The sequence below is a fragment of the Pinus tabuliformis genome, chromosome J (genome assembly GCF_031772625.1).
Source record: "Pinus tabuliformis cultivar Carrire ecotype Pingquan chromosome J, CPIR1, whole genome shotgun sequence".
Taxonomy (NCBI): domain Eukaryota; kingdom Viridiplantae; phylum Streptophyta; class Pinopsida; order Pinales; family Pinaceae; genus Pinus; species Pinus tabuliformis.
The window spans coordinates 686194103-686217783 of NC_142295.1; positions in this window are offsets into that span (position 1 = coordinate 686194103).

Sequence of the window (23681 nt, forward strand, 5' to 3'; positions counted from 1 at the left end):
GACTGGTGAGGATAAGGGGAAGCAGCTCGAAGAAGGCGAGTGGGTCCGCAAAGCAACATAAAAGGAGACTGGGTTTGATCTAGAACACACAAAAGAAGCATTTATGGAAGCAAAGAAAAGTTTCACTGAGGCCTCTAGCTTAGGGAGTCAGGAGAAACCAGTTGAAGAAATGGACTCGTACATGCTTACCACATTTTTCGAGACCTGCATGAAACTGCTCTGTAATAGTAAGGTTGTGAAGGGACTGTAGGAACTAATTGTTGGAAATAATACTGAGAGGGGGCGGTGAATCAGTATTAGCAAATCAATAAATTTTTCATTTTCATACTCAGATTCATATACGTTACTTCAGTTAAGGGAACCCACGTGTATATGCAATCGCGTTTAATGCAACTAGTGTATATCCAGTAAACTTATGATTGAGTTAATCCATTATATGTTGACCTTTAATCAGAGCATAATAACTTCATTAATAATATAAATAGTAAACAGGTGCAGTAAAATAGAACAGATCATCACACATAATAAGCACACATGAACACCATGATATAAGGTGGAAACCCAATGCGTGACAAAAACCACATGATGTTGTCTTCTTTAAGATAATAAAAACCTGTTTACAATCTTGTACTGGTGTAGACTCATACCAGTACGTAGGCACCCACCTGCAGAAGGCTACAACCTTCTCTCATTCTCCAGCTTCTATTGGAATGGATCTACAACCCCCTAACTCTTGTACTAGCCAATGTATTTACTAGTACGTAGGTGCTGTCCTACAGAAGACTACGGTCTTCTCTTTTCTTTTAGGGGCCACGTTTCATAATTTTTCAGACTAGATCGATCAATACAAAACAATCACCACTGTAATACAACCATCAACTATATCTACAACATCAATCTCTGAATCACCCAACAACTGAATCACTGAAACCCTGTCATCAAAACACAGTCACCAATACACAGAGCAGAACCTAGAACTCTGGAACAACCACTGGAACCGCCAAAAAACTCAAATATCAAATCTCATAATGTATACGCTACCTCGTTGTGTCAAACTAGCGTGTATACACTCTTTCACCAAAGGGAACCTGTGTACAGATCTAAAAATAATTACTTATACCTTCGCTGCAATTTTCAACTTTAGATATACCCATAACATAAGATATAAAGGATAATACATGTGTCAGTATTCAGATCTATTCATGATCATACCATATAATGATAATGCATTTTAGTCTTCATGATCCCGGTTCATCAACCTTCGTTCGCCACAGGTGCAACCATAATAATGCATCACATACCCATAACCAGCATACTAGATCTCACACTTCATTAGATATTCATCACTTGCACACTTGCACATTGGCCTAATGATCTTCTTCTCCTTATATAGGTTTAGGCCTCTCTCAATACCATGGTCCAAAACCACGTAGGACCAATACCTTGGACCCAATACCTGGGGTCAATACCTCAGACCAAATACCATGGACCAATACCAAAATACCATGGACCAAAACTTAGTTTTCCAACATGTACGTGCCTTTCCTTCTATGAAAGTGCGTGTGTACGATATACGTGTATTTGTATATAGTGAACCTGCGTGTATACGTGACTTTGTATATAGTGAAACTATGTATACTTTACTTTCTTCATTCTTGTTGTTTCCCTGCTATACTATGATCTTCCATCTAAGAGAGTTTCCATCAAGGACAACACTTGTGTCATACCTGTATCATAATGCCAACAATCTCCCCCTTTGGACTTGATGGCAACCCCAAGTCACTCTCCCCCTTTGTCATCAAGGGCAAAGGGTTATGCTCCCTCTGAGTACATGCTGAATTCTCTGATATGCTGAAGTGTGTTGTCCATGCTCCCCTTGACTGCAAGCAAGGTCTGTAAAAAGATGTTCTTCAAGAAGAACATGACTCTATACATCATAAATGACCTTCCTATCACCAAAGACTCATACATACATCCATCTCCCAACCAAGTGGGGATATACCAAGATTGACTCATCCACCCAACCAAGTGGGGATATGACAAAACAAGAACATTACATCATCCATCCCATGCATAGTGGGGGAACAAAATAGGTCATTCCATGACCTTGATAATAAAAGATATACATGACTTTTATAACAATGACCAACAATCTAAGTAATACCTTGATAGTCATCAGCAACTATTGTACACCATATATGATCTGCACCATAAGTATTTGACACCAGCATCCAGACCTGTAACCTGCAATACCATTCCCTTGGCCAGCCAACAATAAGTAGCAAGATGTATCTTTTAGCCACATAAGCATCATCACCAAATACTTCTAACCATAATGCCAACAATGCATTATGGTTAGCATATGCTCCCCCTGAACTTGTGCCAACCAACATATACCTTGACCGAACCATATCAGACTTCTTTTCCTGAATCTGTTCTGCTAATTTTTCTTTAGAGCTCCATATATGTGACTCTATAGCCTCTAAATTGCATATATATATGTGACTTCGCTTCATAATATCTGCGTATGAAAATTGGAATACTAAAGGTTTACACTTTCAATTTCCCCTGAGTCTGTTATGTTTGCTAACTAAGTTATGCTACATCTTTCTGACACTAATTATATCTTCTTCAATACCTACGATTGAGATGATGTATGCTCCTTTTGCTTTGGTTTCCAAATTTTGCTCCTACATTCCTTTAATTTATGTCCAAACTTGTTACATGCATAACATATTACATGTTTCATATTCCTTTTATTGCAATCAATAGCTTTGTGACCAAACATATTGCAAGCAAAACAATATCCCTTAAAGTACCTGGAACGTGATGATATTTTTGTGTGATGGTTTTGAACCATTCTTCTTCTACATCTAGCTGCAACATGTCCAAGATTATGACATTCATAACATTCAACATTACTCATCAGAGGAAGTAACCATCTATCACTTCCATAGTTAGGAGAAAAAGATCTTCTTTGAAGAATTTCTTTCCTTGGTTGTTTCTGGGGTTGACCACTTATCTCCTCATTGATCATTTCATATTTTGCATTAGAATTCCTTCCCTCACCCTATGAGCTAGATTCACCTTCAACAATTTCATAAAATCCAAGACCAGTTTTGATAGTAGGGGATCATTGACCTAAGAATATCATCCAAAATCTTAGTACTGTCTTGAAATTGTAACAATTTATCCTTTTCTTCCAATTTACCTTTTAAGATATTTACCTCAACCTGATGTTGTTCCTCCTTTTCCAGATATTGCTTCTTTATGTTTTCTTCAGCTTTTCTCCCTTCTTCCACTTGTTGCCTTAATTTGAGCACTTCATGTTCTTGTTCTTCAAGAGCTTCTTCATTCTACTTCTTTGATTTTTCAAGATCTTCTCTTAGAGAGAGGATCTTAGATTCAAGTCTCTGGATTGTTCTGCTCTGATCTTTTACTACATCCTAAAGCTGCTCCCTTACTCTGGTTGCTATCTCCAGCTGATCTTTTAATCTGGTAACTACTTCTTTTTCTACGTCATTATTTTCATATACCATGATAATTTTAATTTCTTGATTGTCTTCATCATTATTGGATGAGTCATTACTATTATCATGAGTATAATAACTTCCATTGCCTTCTTCAGACATCTTTCCTTTGTTATGAGGGCATATAGCAACGTAATGACCAACTCTACCACAAGAAAAACATTTGAATGGTAGCTTATCTTTGAACCTTCCAGATGCCCGTTGAAGATTCTTGACAAAATTTACCTCATATTCTTCTTCTGAAATGTATCTTGATTCACCAAGTTTTTCTTTTCCCTTTGCTGATACTTTAAATGTGGCTTCTATCATATCTTATGGTCCTCCTTTTCTCATTTCAAAAGTAGTTAAGATTCCGTGAAGCTGCGCCTTAGTGATATTCTATAGATCCTCCTTTTCTTCTAGGGTAGACACTTTGGATTCAAATATAGTAGACAAGGATCTCAAAACTTTCTCAACTAAGACAACTTCTTTAATTTCTTCACCTAGATTCTACATACAATTGACAATCTCATAAATACGTAGGAAGTAATTAGTTATGCTTTCATTACTATTCATCTTAAGAGTTTCATACCGTATTCTGAGAGTTTTAAGCTTAACACATTTTACTTGATCATCTCCTTCATAGCTTAGAATGATTTTGTCCCATATTTCTTTGGTTGATTTGAGCTGCATGACCTTGACAAACTCTGATTTTGACAAACTTCCCAATAAGATAGTAACAGCTTTGGCATTGAGTTCATATTTCTTTCTACCTACCATATCTATAGGAATTGCTGATGGATAGGTATATCCTCCTTCCACGATTCCCCAAATATCCATTCCCAGAAATTGTAGATATGCTGAAGTTCTTATCTTCCAGTAAGAAAAATTGCTCCCATTGAATATTGGTGGTCTGATGGATCCCTCTCCTTCTTGATTACTCATCCTGATGGATCTTCCTTCAAGCGATCAAGCTTCTTCTGAAGGACTTGCTCTAATACCAATTGTTGGAAATAATACTGAGAAGGGGGTGGGTGAATCAGTATTAGAAAATCAATAACTTTTTCATTTTCATACTCAAATTCATATATGCTACTTCAGTTAAGGGAACCCGTGTGTATATGCAATTTTTTTTAATGCAACTAGCATATATCCAGTAAACTTATGATTCAATTAATCCATTATATGTTGACCTTTAATCAGAGCATCAGAACTTCATTAATCATATAAACAGTAAACATGTGCAGTAAAACAGAACAGATCATCACACATAAGAAGCACACATGAACACGATGATATAAGGTGGAAACCAAATGAAGGACAAAAACCACCTGCTGTTGTTTTCTTTAAGATAAGAAAAACCTGTTTACAATCTTGTATTGGCGCAGACTCATACCAGTACACAGGCACCCACCCGTAGAAGGCTACAACCTTCTCTTGTTCTCCAGCTTCTACTGGAAGGGAGCTACAATCCCCTAGCTCTTGTACTAGCCAATATATTTACTAGTATGTAGGTGCTGGCCTACAGAAGACTACGGTCTTCTCTTTTCATTCAGCAACCATGTTTCATAAATTTTCAGACTGGATCCATCAATACAAAACAATCACCATTGCAATACAACCATCAACTATATCTGCAACATCAATCTTTGAATCACCCAACAACTGAATCACTAAAACCCTGTCATCAAAACACAGTCACCAGTACACAGAGCAGAACCCAGAACTCTGCAACAACCACTAGAACCAATAGCAACCTAAAATATCAAATCTCATAATGTATACGCTACTTTGCTGTGTCGAACTAGTGTGTATACGCTCTTTCACCAAAGGGAACCTGCGTATAGATATGAAAATAATTACTTATACCTTCGCTGCAATTTTTAACTTTAGATATACCCAGAACATAAGATATAAAGGATAGGAAATGCGTCAATATTCAGATCTATTCATGATCGTACCATATAATGATAATGCATTTTAGTCTTCATGATCCCGGTTCATCAACCTTCATTCGCCACATAGGTGCATCCTTAACAATGCATCACATATCCATAACCAGCATACTAGATCTCACACTTCATTAGATATTCATCACTTGCACACTTGCACATTGGCCTAATGATCTTCTTCTCCTTATATAAGTTTAGGCCTCTCTCAATACCATGGTCCAAAACCACATAGGACCAACACCTTGGACCCAATACCTGGGGTCAATACCTCGGACCAAATACCATGGATCAATACCAAAATACCATGGACCAAATACCACGGACCAAAACTTAGTTTTCCAACATGTACGCGCATTTCCTGTTGTGAAAGTGCGTGTGTACGATATACGCGTCTTTGTATATAGTGAACCTGCATGTATATGCGACTTGGTATATAGTGAAATTGTGTATACCTTACTTTCTTCATTCTTACTGTTTACCTGCTATACTATGATCTTTCATCTGAGAGAGTTGCCATCAAGGACAACACTTGTATCATACCTGTATCATAATGCCAACACTAATCAATAGGTGTGTTGGCAAGGAAAATGTACTGACAAACCACGCATAGTAAGAAAGCTTGGTATGCTTAAGGAAAGGACTGGATGTGAGATGAGACTCACTGCGTAGATTCGAGAATATGAAATGGACCAAATTATCTTGGACCTAGGGTCTGAAGCAAATGTTTTTCCGAAACAGGCATGGGAAAGAATGGGTAGACTTGCACTACAGTGGTCTCTGATTCACTTAAGGATGGATAATCAACATAAAATCATCTCATTGGGGAGGTTGTAGGAGGTAACAGTTGATATCGAAGGTGCGAGTACACTAGCAGATTTTGAAGTGATAGAGATTGTGGATGACAACAATCCCTACCCCACACTCCTTCGGATTGATTGGGCCACTGACATGAATGGGGTAATCAACCTGAAGAAACAAAATATGATATTTGAGAAGAAATCGCTACACGTAGTAGTGCCACTGGACCCTGCAGAAGGACCACACTATACTGAACCGGTTTACGATTATGAAGGTGATGATGATTTTGACCAGATTTAAAAGATAATGGCATGAGATCAAGAATGGGTGAATCCAACTATAGATAGACGTATTGCATGGGATCGTGAGAGCTCCTTCACATCAGATTCAAACAAAGAACTAGAGCATTGGCAGAATCGGCTGCATGAAGTATTTGCGCTGCGGTATAATATGATGACCAAGCCATTGTGTTGTGTATCATCAGAGGTAAGAAATTTTCCCTACTATGAAAGGTTAATTGATGTTGATCAATTTTTGGATGCATTTGAAAGGGAAGTGCCAGAGAAGCACTGCTCCTAGGCATTAGATTGGGCGCTACGCACTATGCCCGCAAGATGGCAGGGTACACATAAAAATAGTTTTGATGATTGGAGAGAATATAAGAGGATGATGAGGGCATGATTTGGTCATTCGAAGGTGCGATTAATAGAAAAATATGATGGGAGAAATCATCCACGCAACCATTTGGCCAAAAGGACTGAAGTGTATGGAGAAACAATGTAGAAGATTCTATGTGCTGGGTTATGGTGGCCGACCTTGCATAAGGATTCAAAAGCATATTGTATAGCACGCGATGCATGCTAAAGGATGGGTAGACCCTTGTGTAGGGATGGGTTTCCGCTGAATCCGTAGATATCGCTATAGCCCTTTAAGAAGTGGACGATTGAATTTGTAGGACCAATTAAGCCTCTAGGGAAGAAGATGGGTGCACAGTACATCATCACCGTGGCTAAGTATTTAACTAGATGGGCAGAGGTGCAACCTGTGAAGGATTGTACAAGCATAACTGTAGCTAAATTTATCTTTGAGTACATAATGATATGGTTTGGTTGTACAAAAATTCTAATGAGTGACCACGGTACACACTTTCTCAATGAGACGATCAGCGCGATGATGGAAGAGTTTCAGGTTTACCATCAGAAGAGCACACCCTATCACCTGCAAGCTAATGTAATGGTAGAAGCATTTAATAAAATAATGGAGAGCACACTCACAAAAGTTTACAATGATCAAAGAAACAACAGGGATTTTCATGTGCCCATGGTGCTATGGGCTTACAAGACGACTTGCAAGAAGCTGACTGGACAAACATTGTTCAGATTGGTTTATGGCATGGAAGTTGTGATGCCGATGGAGTACATTGCACCTAGTCTGCGCATAGTGGCATTCACAGGAATGGTGGATCACAGAGCCCTGGAGGAGAGGCTCGCACAATTAATAGAGCTTGAAGAAGATATATTCCTAGATAGATTCCATCAAAAAGTTCAAAAGGAGCATGAAAAGGCATGGCATGATTAGCACATCAAATTGTGCAACTTCAAGGTAAATGATTTAGTTCTATTATCTGACAGCAAGTTTGATAAATTTCCATGAAAATTTCAGATGCATTGGTTGGAGCCCTATGTCATCAAGAAGATTACCAATGGTGGATCAGTTCAGTTGGAAAAGTTGAATGGAGAACCATTCCCAGGGCTGGTGAATGGAAGCCGATTGAAGCCCTACACCAAAGATTTGGCTAGATGACTACATGGTGGAAGCACAATCTTAACGCTCCAGGTATCTGAAAGGAGGAACGAGATTATAAACTAGGTTGGGGAGCTGCACACTTAGGGAACTACGTAGAATGAAGGAATGTCACAGTGTCAACATAAACACGTAGGGATCTACATTATCCATGAGCGGACCACACAGGGCAGCCGGAAAGTGACCGTTATGGTCACTGTTCATGACTTGACATTGGTAAAAAAACTAAATGGAGTGGGGAGCGGCATTTCAATTGGAATTTGAGGGCAAGATCTATGAAAATTTTCCACCAATCTAGCAGTTATGAACGAATTGTGGAGGGACAGTCGGATTTGAATTAAAAAATGCCTATAAATTACAGCTGGCTACCCAATAAAAAGCACTTGGCATTTTGAGAATTCATGTGTTGAGCTCTCAGGCACGCATGAATTGTGAGAACTTTGAAGCTTTGATAGCGACTTAATTATTTGAGAGGTTGCCAAAAGAGATGCAAGAGTTTTTTTCCAGTGTTATGTCAACGCCTGCAGAAACCGTGAGTATAGGAGAAGAAATGGCAGCTGAGGGAAATACCCCAAAAGTAGCAATAGTAGCTAATGGAGTTGCCCCGGAGGTTGAGAGCGTCGAAGTAATGATCGGAGTTCCTAAATCACTGAGGATGCCCAGGCTGAGCCCTACGCCGACCCAAGAGGGTCCAAAATTAAAGAAAGACAAGTAGAAAGCACCATAACGAGTGCATGCATCACCCATAAGGCACACGCACAAGGAAAAGCCCATTGTATAGGAGAAGGGAAGGCTAATTGACCTTGAATCTGAAGAGGATGTTGAAGAGATCCCTATGGACGAAGATGACATTGACATGGGGGCAGAGGATGTTGACATTGAGGGGTATGATCCTATCTCTAAGATGCCCAAGTACATTCCTCCACGCAGAGGCAAGACAAAGGTTCCAAAGCACACTGATGAAAACAAGGTCATGCTTCATACGTCCTTTTTGCCAAACAAAATCACCTTTGAAGGACCGTGCCTAGGGTGTGTCCCCCTGTTAAAATTGGAGGATTGGGATTTGGCTGATATGGAGCACTTTTCCCACTTAGCCATAGATCAACTCATGCACTGCGTATCCTACAAAGACTCTGGTGTGACCATACTAGAGCCAAGAAAGTGGGTAAAGGGGGTGGATAAGGCTCTTCTGTTAAACATGTTGTGGTACTGCATTACAACGGCATGCCCATCGCCATGATAGTGATCAAGCAGCTTCTGTGATTTGTGCACGATGGGTGCCTATGGCTAGAGGAGCTGATACTGATCACTGCCTTGCTGATCCATAGGATCACTCAGCTGCCACATGCAGGAGGAAATCCAGCCATGGCATTTGCAAGAAAGGCAAGTGAGCGTGACCTCACCGAAGCAATGAAGGATAAATTTAAGCTTGAAAAGAAGTCACACAAATACTCCATCACTAGCATAATCAACCCCACGATCAAGGTAGCCGCTGAAATCCTTGCAGGAAAGATTATGCAGAAGTGTCGCGCAAATGAAGTGTTGGAACCAGTATTGTCTTTAATGGCCTAGTGACAGGAGGGCATACAATTCAACTAGGCATGTTGCCTCTGCAGCGAGTTTCTTGCTAACTGTAGAGAGGTACAGGATCAAGCAAGACGTTTCACTATGCATGGTTGCTGCTATCCATAGCGCTAGTTGCATGGGAGTTACCAAAGGATAGTCAGTTTCCTCAAGTCGTGCAGGACCTATCGGAAGCAATGAAGTTCGCTTCTCTTTGGTCTATGAAGGACCCCTAAAGGGTCAAGGATAGTAACGTCTTTTGGGTCTTCATGGAGATGAATATTCACATGGCCATCAACTGCGAGCCGTGGTTGGCACTTAGCATTTATGATCAGCTGGCAGAGTGTGTGGAGTTCAAGGTGGAATTCCACCAGGTCTCCATGCACACGCAGAAGGATCCTGAACAAAAGTGGTATGACCTTCCATACATGGCCACAGAGGACACAATCACATCGGTCCTTGACTGTTGGCCGACAGATTAGAACATCGCTTCAGACTTGACAGCTGGGTCTAGCAATTCTGCAGTGTAGTGAAGGAAGGAAGAGGCCAAGTGGAAGATGGAGCAACTAGAAGGAAAAAGGAAGAAGGAGGCTGAGGATAAAGCTAGGGCAAAGTGATTCCGAAAAATAGGCAGAGGAAGAAGAGGAGTGTGACTCTGATAGAAGTTAGAAGTCTCCTTCCCCTGAAATAGAAGAGGAGGAGGAACAACATAAATGGTAGGGAGGAGCGGACCTGAAGACTATTCCATTCCGGGTTAAGTACAACAGGGAATCAGAGAAACTAGGGCTATGGAAGAAGTCCAATTCCAACAAGACTTCCCTCGACACATCACCTTGATAGAAGGTGATTTGTATGACATTGATGATATGGTGAGGGATGTCACCGCAGAACCGCTACAACAATTTGAGTAGCAGAAGAAGAATGCCTTCGGCACCATTCAAACGGGTGTGCATGAGTTGTAGATCTAGGAATCACAAGTGCAGACTAGTGTGGGTCGAGGTAGCGCGTCATCAACTAGATTGGTGCCTGTGACAGTTGAAGCAGAATAAATGATTTTCCCCTTGGACCCCAATTTATCGTGCTTCTAGATGAAGCATTGACCAAGGGAGTAGAATATGATCGAACCACTATCCACGCCCTCCAAAAGGTTGAGCTATACTTGGCCATGCTTCCAAGAGAAGCCCTTCACACCCTGCATGATGGTGTGACTGCAGAACTTCGGGCTCAGGAACAACTTGCATTGAATTTCATCAGTGAGAAAAAGGTGAACAATGCCCAAATGTTTGTTGATAAGACTTCTTCCATCGATCTCTTTAAGGCTATTACTGCGAAGAATGAGAACACTACCAAGGTAGTGGAAGAGGCATGTAGGTTTGTCTTCGAGCTGGATATTCCTGAAGATGTGCTAGTGGACAAACGAATTCAGAAGCTCACTGCCAGAGTGCACAAAGTGAGATCAGATATGGCCAAGGTTCAGTTGGAACTGAACCTTAATATCTCATAACTTGCATTCAGGTACCAACCCTCAACTCCGCTAGAGGTAAAGGACCAGTGCGAGGCTGCTGTCAGAGATGCAGTAGCCACTATAGATAGTGTAGAGAAGGAGTGCACAATGCTCTTTGAGTAGGTGCTTGAAGTGGTTACCAATTTACAGGAGGATCCCACCTTGCATAGGTTGGAAACAAAGGCCTCAGAGTTGCAGCATAGATATGATGAAGTCAAAGCGACGACGTGAACTGTCACTCTTACATAGAGACTAGAAAAACTGCAGGAGGAAAAGGTGCTAAAGGAGTAGGTGGATGTATCACAATGTAAGGAGAGCATCCTCAAGGCCATAATGGGGCCATAGCTTGATGAAGCCTATGCGCTCACAACCACCATCGAAGGAAAACTAGCTAGTCTGCAGGGAACATAGCAAACGTTATAGGAAGATGGCCCAGGGCTAACGACAGATTAGTTGGTCGAACAAATGAAGCAGGAAACGGCACAGTGTGCCACCAAATTTGCAATCGTACATGTGGAGTTGGAGGTATTCGTGACAATATATTCGTGCCAACAAAGTGACTTGAGGGCGAGCCACCAAATTTTTGTTGGGGGCCTATTGGGAACAAGTCCCCTGGGGTCAATTTTGTAATTAAAAGCCCAAGTTTTGGGGCTAAAGGCCCAAGTTTTGTGTAAAGGAATGTAAAGTCTCCACATTTTGTGGTCTCGGAGAGTGAAGATGTTAAGAGTCAATAAAAGGTTTTTTCTTGTATTTTGTGTAAAAGCATGTCAACTTTAGAGATCGACCCATGGTCTGTAGACCATGGGATTATATAAAAAGGAGGTCTTAGAGGAGTCTAAGATAATTCAATTCAGATAGGGAATCTTGTTATGTTTTATGCATGGGTCTGTGAGAGCTAAGGGTGAAGAGTCTTAGAGTAGGAAAAGGCTCTTCAACTGAGTGCGTAGAAGCCTAGGGTAGAAGTCTGCAGATGAGTGCGTGGACCCCTACAACTATGTGCATAGGGTAGTCAGAGTCTGTAATGGATATTTGAATCAATAATAAAGAAGAGTATTTTGAAATTACCTGTGTATTTTACTTTTGTTTCTTGCATGCGATTATGTTATCTTGAATATCGGGCTTATGTTTAATACTACTATGATGCACGAATCTATATGTTTCTCTGTTTTATATGACCACAAGTAGAGATATATGTTTACACGAAGATAACCATAAATGCATGTTAAAGTAACCAATACTTAAGTGAATATGGGTAGATACAGAAGTAAGAGTAGTTACAAGGGTGCATAAGTGCCTGATCTATCTATTTGGGGCCCGCGAAGGACGAACAGAGACTTTTGTGGAGGCTTCGTGGATGAATAAGATAAGTACTTGGATAAGCCCTAAAGGGCTTATCGATCTATGTGAAGGAAGATTAGGGAAACTAACAAAAATCACAACCATCTTAGGGTGTGGAAACTTGGTTCCTGCATCCTCCCATACTAATTCAACTAAGATATTAGTCTGTGCTTCACGGATTGATGCCGAAAGGGCCAGTAGTGTAGGGATTTTCTTGGATGCTTAAACGTTGAACATGGGTCAGGGCCCATCAAGCCAATAAACACCAAAATGGGTGTAATAACCATCTTTTCCTTTAACACATATAAATTGTGCTGACACTCCTCATCCTCGCAGAAAGTCACATCTTTCTTCAGTAATTTCTCCATTAGCGCAATTATCTACACATAAGCTTTGATAAAATTTCTATAGTAGCCAGTGTTCCCTAGTGTTGTGTACAACTGCTTTACATTTTTCAAAGCTTCTAAATTAACAATCACAACTATCTACCTGGGGTCTACCATTAATCCTTGCTTACACGCCACATGGCCTAGAAATATCTCATAAGGCACACAAAAGATACATTTCTTCAGATTCAGGGAAATTTGGTACCCGCGACAAGTATCCAACATAAGGCACAGACTTGTGACATGGAGCTTTACCAATACAAACAAAATCTAGTCATCAAAATACACTTCTAAGAATTTATGGATGAACTCTTTAAACGTTGCAATTAAAACCCTTGAGAAGATCGTGGGCACATTATTCAGACCAGATGGCATTACTATGTACTGGAGGCATCCCCACTCCATCATGAAGGTCATCTTCCTGTGATCCTCTAGTGCAATCTTAGTCTTGTGGTACCCTGAGAACCCAATAGTGAATGAATAAGCTTCCTACCCTCCAACATTTTCCAAAACGTTTTCCATAAACGGGGTTGGAAATGGGTCATGAATGCACACATCATTAATATTTCTCAGATCTACGCATATCATAATTTCACCTTGTTGCTTCTTTTCCTGAAAAACCATAGGTATTACCCGATTAGACTCTTCTACTGGCTCAATGATTCCAGCTTCCAGCAATTTTTCCAACTCTTTGTGCACCTTCTCCTTATGCTTAGGATTTATACGATAATCTCTCTATTTCTTGGGCTTCACATCAGGCTTTAAGGTGATCTTCATCACTCCCATATCCCATACTATTCCCTTCAGGTCCAAGAACTTGGTAGGAAACAAGTCCTTGTATTCGTGCAGCAATTCAACTACTTTATCAATTGTATCTTCATCCCAATAATCACCTATCTTTTTAAACTTAGACTGAGTTTCGGATCCAATTTTTAATTGCCTAGTATTCAATGGTTTTGTTATATCAGGATTTGCTACTTTGGGTCCTTCAACCTCGTGTTGTTCCTGAGTCTCTAGAATGTTGATTTTTCACGGATCCTCCTCTTCTTCTTCTGCAATCATGTTGTAGCATTTCAGCACATGGCACAGATGGGTATTCCAGTCTGGCTGTACCCATTTTACCGACTCTTTAGGAATTCTAAAGATAATGGCCTTAATTTCCTAGAGCTCTTCATAAATGCATGAAAATCCATCCTCAAAGCTGGAAGTTAACAAGAAAATTTCCCTTAAGATATCCCATTTGGCCTTCCCATACCGTAGCTTCGTTTCCAGTTACCAATTCAATGGAATAGTATCTAAGGTGTGACAAAAGATATGCACCCATTTTGGTTGTGGCTCTTCTCCCCAAGCTTTATTCCATCGCACCAAGTGCTCATGCGGACCATCCTTTCCACTGTATTTTCCAGTCATACGGGTATTAGCATATCTAAACCTCAACTTCATCATTCACCTGTATTCCTTACAATCAATGAAGCTATCCTTGTGTGTACCCCACCAACAGGCAGGCATAGAGTGTAGTGCCAGATCAAGTTCCTCGAATCAATGCTCTTCTGACACCTCTCTTTCAAACTCATCCAAAGATAAATTAACGTCATTTAAGCCATCATGATGCAAATATTTCTTACCTCTGTGGATATGCAGTGAAGCGACTTTTTCATCATATTACATCATAGCATATAAAATTCGAGAAAGATATTCTTCTAGTGCACTATTTATTCATCTGAATCTGAGTTACAGGAATTGTCCCTATCCCAAGTGATCTGCCCATCTGCAATGGGATTGATCCAATATTCATCATGCACAATAATCTTATATATCTGATCCAAATCGTCTTCCTCCACATAATCACAAACTGGTTCAGTGTAGCACACTCCCTTAGTAGGATACAGTGGTACAATAACTCAGAGCGCCTTCTTTTCAAATGTCATCTTTCACTTCTTCATATTAATAATCGCATCCATGTCGAAGGCCCAACCAATTCCTAGTAGTGCAGAGTAGCTATTATTATCATCCACTATTTCAATTACCTCAAAACCAGCCAGAGTGTGTGCTCCTTCAATTTCTACTATTACCCCACATAGGCATCCCCTAGGAATAACCTTTTGTTGATTGGCCATGCATAGCTATATAGGAGACCACGATATCACATGCCTCCCCGTCCTTTCCCATGTCTACTTAGGCAGTACATTCGCATCAAAACCCAATTCCAAGATGAATTGGTCCATTTCATATTCTCCAATTTGCACGGTCAATCTCATCTCACGCCCTATCCGCTTCTTATGTTTACCCAATTTCCTAAGAGCGCACTATTATGAATGAATATTAATTTTTTCCATACAATTTTCGATTAGCTCCTAGATCCCTTCCACTACATTCTTATCTCACAACAACTTCATACAAGTTTTCAGAAAAGTGGCTAATAGTGAAGGGTCCACGTCTTGCACTTCACTATTTTCAACTGATTTCTCTTGGCTCCCTGGTGTAGAAGCTTCAAACAAACTATTTTTTGCCTTGATAAAAGTTTCTCTAGCCCTATTGAAATCAAATTCAACCTCCTTCTTAGTAACCTTGCGCACCCATCCTTCAGGTTTTGGCTGCTTTCCTTTATCTTCTCCTATGGACATACCACTTCACATTACGATATTGATGGTATGTTCCTCTTTGAGAGGTTTCATCCTCATCATCTGTATGTTTTGTGTAGGTTGTTGTGTCTTTTTATATTTCATTTCGGCTATCAACACTGGGCACTCTTCTATCACATGATCAAATTGTCTACAATACTAGAAAGATAAATGCATAGGGTTCTAACAGTCATGCACAAAATGTCCAGCTTCTCCACAATTGTAGCAAATAACTTGTCCACGACCTCTTCCAACCCCTCCTCCTCTTCCTCTTCTACAACCCTGGAATCCTCCACGCACCCCACATGCCCCTGATCCTAAGGGTGACTTTCTACTTGTGTTTGATATGCAGGGGTCTGTTCCATCATCAATTCATAGCTTTGACAGTTTCACTCATCATTCCCAACCAATTTACAAAAAGTACAAAAAAATTATTGCGGAGTCTGTACAAAATTTTGTAAGAGGTGACAATTTTCGGTTGCATGCTTTTTGACTATCTAGAAGATAGCACACCATAATGGTACCCTTGTGCTTGGTCCCACAATGTTTTCAGGATTTGAAGGCACATGACCTCCTCTGATCAAATAATTCTAATAAACATGGCAATTCTCCTTACCATGTCCCTTATCCTTAAATTTTATGCACCACACTTCATCACACACCTTGGTTTGAGCATCCTTTCCTATCTTCAAACTTTGCAACTCCATGTGCATACTTGCAAGCTACAACTAAATCTATTGTACTCCAACATTTGTTTCCTATACTAGTGAGGTTTCCAACCTCATCGTGATCTCCACAACTTTTTCTTGTGTTCCTATCTTCTGTTGTGATAATACTAATCTTAGACGCGGTAGGAGAGTTGCAATGTACTAGTCCGGATGCTGAGAATATGTGATCAACCTGTTAGCCTACCGGATCAGGCACTTCAACTTCTGATCGAAGTCCCATGCAGACAAAATTTACCCTTTGATGTGTCTCCTTAAACTCTATTACAGACTGTGCCTGAGAATTAGGCTTCTTGAACTCATTGTTCAACTCATGTTGAGTCTCTTTCATCGTTGCGCCAGGTCGATCTTGACAGAACTTGATATACCAATTCAACTCCGTATCCTACAATACCGTGACCAGTTGTGCTTTCTTTTTATTATCATCAGTATTTTGTTGTGCTGTCCACACAACATCTGCAACAAACCAGAATTGCTCAGGGTATTTGCTTCCTACCCCTTTAAAAATCAACATCTTCATTGAGCTCTCCATGTTGAAGGGTTGATGCAGAGGTGGAGGTGGAGGTGGAGGTGTAGGTGTATGTGGCAAAGGTGCAGTGGATGGATGAGGTATCCTCGGCATACCCTGACTTACCATCTACAACGCACTTCGTCGTGTACTTAGAATAGTTCCTTCGTCATCACTAGAAGAGGATCCTAACAACGGATTGTATTCAGATCCAATTCTCCATTTCTTCTAAAGGGTTTTATGCGTTGTGTAGTCCCAAACATCAAGGAAATGGCATAACTCGTTTCTCACACAAAAACATCTTAATCCACATCTTCAGTGATTTTAGGTACTTACCTTGCGGTCCCTTGAAGAACTTGTGCTCTACTTCACTATAGGTGATCATTGTATCAATCATGAGCTCAGTGACAAATCCTCCTAATATACAATCTATCCAGTGATCGACAACCCACACGATGTTATTTTATAAAGCTTCTAAGCTTTTCACCAGTTCTGGGGTCCACACAATAGGGTTGTCAATCCTCCACGTACCCTGACTGTCTGCTAATCTAGACAACCACTCGTTAAATTCGCAAGGAAAGAAATAGAAAAAGGCTTATGTGTTGCCTGTGTATAGGTATCTATTCATCCACTGTTCCTTAGATAATTGTGGGTTTCTATTCTCTTGAGTTGCAAACGCATGTGACTTTCTGCCGATCCACTTCTTGATTTCCTTCTTAGTAGGAAAACACTTATTCGGCATCACACATTCCTCAGATAAATATCAGTCCCAAAAATGGAACCATTTTTGGCTTGATGGGGCCCGAGCATGTTCAACATTATCTGTGCCAACCAACAAATCCCTAAATACAAGCCCTTTTGGAAACAACCTGCATAGCACAGGCTACAGTCTCACCTAAAGTAGTATTAGGGGATGCTAGAATTAGGTTTTCACATACAGAGGCCCGTGTGATGTGTTCCTACAGTCTATAAGGCTTAGATCTATGTTCTCACACCTCTAACCCTTTTGAATGGACAACTACTTTAACTCTATTTAAATGACTTCCGAATCTTCATGAAGGTTCCTAATTATCCTTAAAATGCATAAATATTAGAGGTCTACTACTTTCACGCAGGAAAAAAGCATCAATTCATAAAAATCATAACCTATAGTGAAGATACATAAAATTTCCAGAAGTAAATAATAAGACACAAATGCACTAGATTTGGCTCAAAACAATCATTATTAAGTGTTAATTCAATTTATTGTGTAAATTAAGAATGTATTTTACTATTAATCTAGGTTGGTAATCCTAGAAGAAAGCCAAAATTTATGGATTTTTGGATAAGGACTAATATTGAAAGAAGTTATGAGAATGGAAATACATATGATAAATATAAATCACTCTTCACAACTTAAGGAAAAATATCTAAAACTACTCCATAATATCATGCATTATTGATCAATGAAATTAGACTATTTTAGAAAAACAAGGAAGAGGCTCTTTTCAAAGAGACCTGGTTTTTCTCCCTCAACAATTCTATAATGACAATTCCAATATCTAAGTAAGCATAAGAGAATGTAACGAAAGCATAAGAATTTAATCTAAGAAATCTTGAAAGAAGTGAATCTTGTTCAATATTAGTCCTAGCTCATGGAGAAGAGGCTTTTTTCTAAGAGACTTGGTTGTCCTTCCACATTCAAGATAATCACTAAAATGAAGCAATATTCACTTAAAACATGCCATAAAATGAATTCACATTAAAGATATTTACAAATATTTACAACAAATGAAAATAATAAGCATGGAGAATCAAACTAGCATATGCACAAATATGAAAATCATACAACAAAGTGTACTTAGCTTGGTATGGGGGCCCTCCAAACATGTTGGTACACTACTAAAATAATCAGCTACAACAACTTATTCACTCCAAAAAACATAAATAAATCATGAAACAAAAGCTCTATTTTCAATTACCTCAAAATAATAATATTCAAGTTTTTCTACACGTTCCAACTATGAATGCCTCTCTTTAAATAGGAAAAATAATAACCATATAAGCTAAAAATTATGAAACAACCATAATTAATGTTATACGACTTCATCAGGTCAAAGCCATCCATTAGTTACAAGAAATTTGGAAGAAGTCCAAAAAATCCTAAAACTGCCCCTTTTTAATAGCGATTTCTGGGTGACAGGTGTTGGGTTGTGTTATATTCTTTCCACAACTAGTCCACGTAGTTAACCGGGGGGTTAGAAGGGGGGCGGAGCCCCCCCTTCATTGTGCCGATTGTGTGGCGGGGGGAGTCACAAGGGGGTGTGAGGGTTGGAGCTAACCCCACTCTATGGGGTCCCGGGCAGTGCCCCAGAAAATTTTGGTTTTGGACCCTATGTTAGGTTGGGCAGACCTACCTATGGTTTTGTGCATGATTTTTGCACATGGTTTTGGATGCGATGGTTTTCGGTCCATGGCTTTGGGAGCGATGGTTTTCAGTCCATGGTATTGAATGCTTCGGCATGTATAAATATGTATTGTAACATTGAAAGGAACATAATGAAAAATCAAGATAGTAGTCCCGATTTTGGGATCCAGGGGAAAGTCTCTATGTATATGTGTTTTATGTGTTATCCTCTTGCATTGTTTATTTTATGTGTTTTAGAATTCGTATGCAGGTAATTTTTGTATGGGGTTAAAACCTATATTTGGTATCAGAGCTATTTTGGCTTCAAGGGGACACCTTTGTTGCTGAGGGGTTTCACTTGGGCCTGTGGTAGACCCTATTCAGTGGGAGATATGTGAGATCATTTTTGGGTGTGAAAGAAGATGGTGAGTAGTGGAAAGATAGAGATCGAGAAATTTCATAGTCAGAGTTTTGAGTTGTGGGAACTCAAGATGGAGGATCTGTTGGTGGATAAAGATTAGTGGATCGCGGTAGATCTGGGTACTAAACCAACGGGAGTGTCCGATGAAGAATGGAAGAATTTGGATCGGAAGGCAAAAAGAAAAATATGATTGTGTGTCTCAGATTCAGTAGTGCTGAATGTATCAAGGGAAGCTACGGAAAAGGATTTTTGGCACAAGTTAGGGACTTTGTACCAATCTAAGTCTCTAATGAATAAACTGTTCCTGCGGAAAAAGCTATATAACCTAAGGATGAAATATGGAGACTTAGTGACAAAGCATCTGAATGCATTTAATATTGTGGTAAGTCAGTTAGTGTCTGTTGATATTAAAATTTTAGATGAAGATAAGTGCATCAATTTGCTGTGTTCTATACCAGATTCATGGGATAGTCTGGTTATTGCAATAGGTAGCAATGCAACTGCCTTGCAATTTGATGAAATAGTATCATCCTTGCTGACAGAGGAGATGAGACAGAAAAACATGGAAAGCCAGTTGATGCCTTTCCTATACGAGGAAGGTCCCAAAATAGAAACAAAAATAAGTCATCGAGTGTGAGATCTAAATCTCCAAGAAAACCTGTAAAGGTGGTGTGCTGGAAGTGCGAAAAGGAAGGGCACTACAAAAGGGACAGTAAATCTAAAGATCTTGATAAAGGAAAGGGATCTGATGATGCTCCTTCTGTAGAGGTGAAAACCACCTCAGATGAAGGTGGGGATGTTTACTTGGCTTCTTCAAGTACACATCTAGATCATGAGGCAGGGTTGATTGACTTAGGTGCATCCTTTCACTTCACTCCCCATAGAGAGTGGTTCTACGAGTATGAGAAATATGATGGTGGTAATGTTTTCTTGGGGGATGAAAGGAAGGCTAGAATCATTGGTTGTGGAAAAGTAAAGTTGAAGTTGCAAGGTGGAAGGGTTAGAACGCTTCCTGGTGTTCTACATATTCCTACATTGGCCAGAAATCTGATTTTTGTAAGCAAGTTGGATGATGCAGGTGTAAAAATAGTGTTTGAGAAAGATACCTGCAAGATGGTTCGAGGATCACTGGTATTGATGCAGGGAGTTTGGACTAGAACTCTGTACAAGCTACAAGGTAGCACTGTTGTTGATGGGTGCAACAGTTCTATGGTTCCGGAAAGTGGAGCAGAAAATCTATTGGTCTCTGGAGAGAAGACCATGCTATCGCATCAAAGGCTTGGACATATTGGAGAGAAGGGCCTTCGAATACTTCATGGTAAAGGTATGGTAGAAGGTATGACTAATAGCTCTTTGGATTTTGATTCCTGTGAAAACTGTGTATTTGGGAAGAATAATCAGGTGAGTTTCCCCTCTGGTGGTAAGAGGGCAAAACAGATACTAGAGCTTGTGCATAGTAATGTGTTTGGACCTGTGAAGGTTCCATCACTGGGTAAGTTTGTGTACTATGTATCATTTATATATGACGTCTCAAGGAATACATGGATATATTTCCTTAATAATAAATCTGAAGTCTTTGACATGTTTAAAGAATTTAAGGCTCTAGTGGAAAACTAGACAGAGAAGAAGATAAAGTGTTGAGGATAGATAACGGTGGAGAGTTTTGCAGTAAGGAATTTGAAGAATTTTGTAAGAAGTGTGGTATAGCACGGTAGAAGACTACTCCATATACACCTCATCAAAATGGAGCTGTAGAAAGAATTAATAAGATGTTGATGGAAAGGGAAAGAAGTATGCTCAGTGGTGCCGGGTTAGGACAGGAATTCTGGGCAGAGGCAGTGGAGATAGAATGTTACCTGGTCAACAGATCAATTTCATCAGCATTGGATGATAATACTCCACAAGAGCTATGGATTGGTAAGAAACCCTCTCTTTCACATTAGAGGGTATTTGGATGTGATGCATATGTACATGTTCCAAAGGAGAAACAAATCAAGTTGGATAGTAAATCTGAAAAGTGCATCTTTATTGGGTATGAGAATGGTTTAAAGGGTTATAAGCTTTGGAACCCAACAAGAAGGAAGGTTGTGTACAACCGAGATGTGGTGTTCATAGAGGTGAAAGATGTTATTAAACATGAAATCCAACCAAAGGAACTTGAAAAGATAGAGTTTGAGCTAAAGGCGGAAGAATCGGACTCTACAGCAGAGGAGGAATTAGAAGATGAAGAGCCACAAACTCCAAGTCTAAGAAGATCAGTTCGAGAAAGAAGGCAGCCAAAAAGGTATAGTCCATCTGCTTTCTGTTCGAATTTTTCTTTATCTATTACTGATGATGATACTGGAACTATGAAGGAAGCAGTAGATTCAGAGGATGGAAAACTCTAGAAAGAGGCCATGGTTGATGAAATGGCATCTTTGCACAAAAATGAGGCTTGGGAACTGGTGGAGTTGCTGGCTAGAAGGAAATCCATTGGTAGCAAATGGGTGTTCAAGAAGAAGACAAATGCAAAAGGAAAGGTGGAGAAATACAAAGCTCGGTTGGTAGCAAAAGGTTATTCCTAGGTGCTGAGAATTGATTTTGGTGATATTTTTTCTCCTGTTTCCAAGGTAGATTCTATTAGATTACTTTTGTTTGTCGTTGTTGATTTTGATTTTAAGGTAGAACAGGTGGATGTGAAGATAATATTTCTTTATAGGGATCTGGAAGAGAAGATCTACGTGAAGCAACCTAAAGGCTTTGCAGTGAAGGGTAAGGAAGAACTGCTATGAAAGTTAAAGAAGTCTTTGTATGGGTTAAAATAGTCACCAAGGATGTGGTATCAGAAATTTGAGACATTTATACGGGGACTTGGCTTCACCAGAAGAAAAGAAAATCACTGTGTGTATTTTAAATTAATTGGTGACCGTGTTATTTATCTAGTCTTGTATGTGGATGATATGTTGTTGGTTGGAAATGACAAAGAAATTATCTAGGATTTGAAGACCCAATTGTCCTCCAAATTCAGCATGAAGGATATTGGTGCTGCAAACTATATTTTGGGCATGGAAATTAAAAGAGACCGGGAAAAGAGGAAGCTCTAGTTAAACTAGAGGAAGTATGTCGAGACAATACTGCAGACGTTTAATATGCAAGATAGTAAACCAGTGAAGGTTCCTATTCCTGTAGGTGTAAGGTTATCTACTGAACAATGTCCCAAGACACAAGAAGAGGAAGAGGACATGTCTCGTGTTCCATATGAAAGTGCAGTCAGTAGCTTGATGTATGCAATGGTCTGTACTAGACCAAACATTGCACATGTAGTGGGAGTATTGAGTAGGTTTATGCCAAAACCAGGGAAGGAGCACTAGATAGCAATGAAGTGGGTTTTCAGGTATTTAGGTGGCACTAGTGATTATGGTTTGTGCTACCAAGGAAGACCAGGATTGGACAGATTGTTGGATGGGCTTTGTTGATGTAGATTGGGCTGGAGATCTGGATCAGAGAAGATCTACAAGTGGGTATGTGTTTAACCTATTTGGAGGTGCAGTCAGTTGGATGAGTAAGAAACAATCTATAGTGGCACTATCAACTACAGAGGCAGAATACATGGCAGCCACTCATGCAAGCAAGGAAGCAGTTTGGTTGCAGAGATTGTGTTCAAGTATGGGGTTAGTACAGGGAGCTATAAGGATAGACTGTGATAGCCAAAGTGCAATTTTATTGGAAAATAACCCTGCATATCATTCAAAGACAAAACACATTGATGTTTAGTATCACTTTGTGAGGGATATGATAGAATACAAAAATGTGTTGTTGGTAAAGGTGGACACATTGAAGAATACTGCAGATGCATTGACAAAATATGTTAGCTCTGAGAAGTTCTTTTGGTGTAGAGAAACAATGGGCATTGTAGGGCTAGATAAATGACTAAGCTCTCTTGTCGTCCCCTGTGGAAAGAAAAAAACAAGTGGGAGAATGTTGGGTTGTGTTATATTCTTTCCACGACTAGCCCACGTAGTTAATCGGGGCGTTATAAGGGGGGTGGAGCCCCCCCTTCATTGTGTCGATTGCATAGTGAGGGGAGTCACAGGTGGTTTGAGGGTTGCAAGTAACCCCACTCTATGGGGTCCGAGGCATCACCCCGGAAAATTTTGGTTTTGGACCCTATGTTAGGTTGGGCGGACC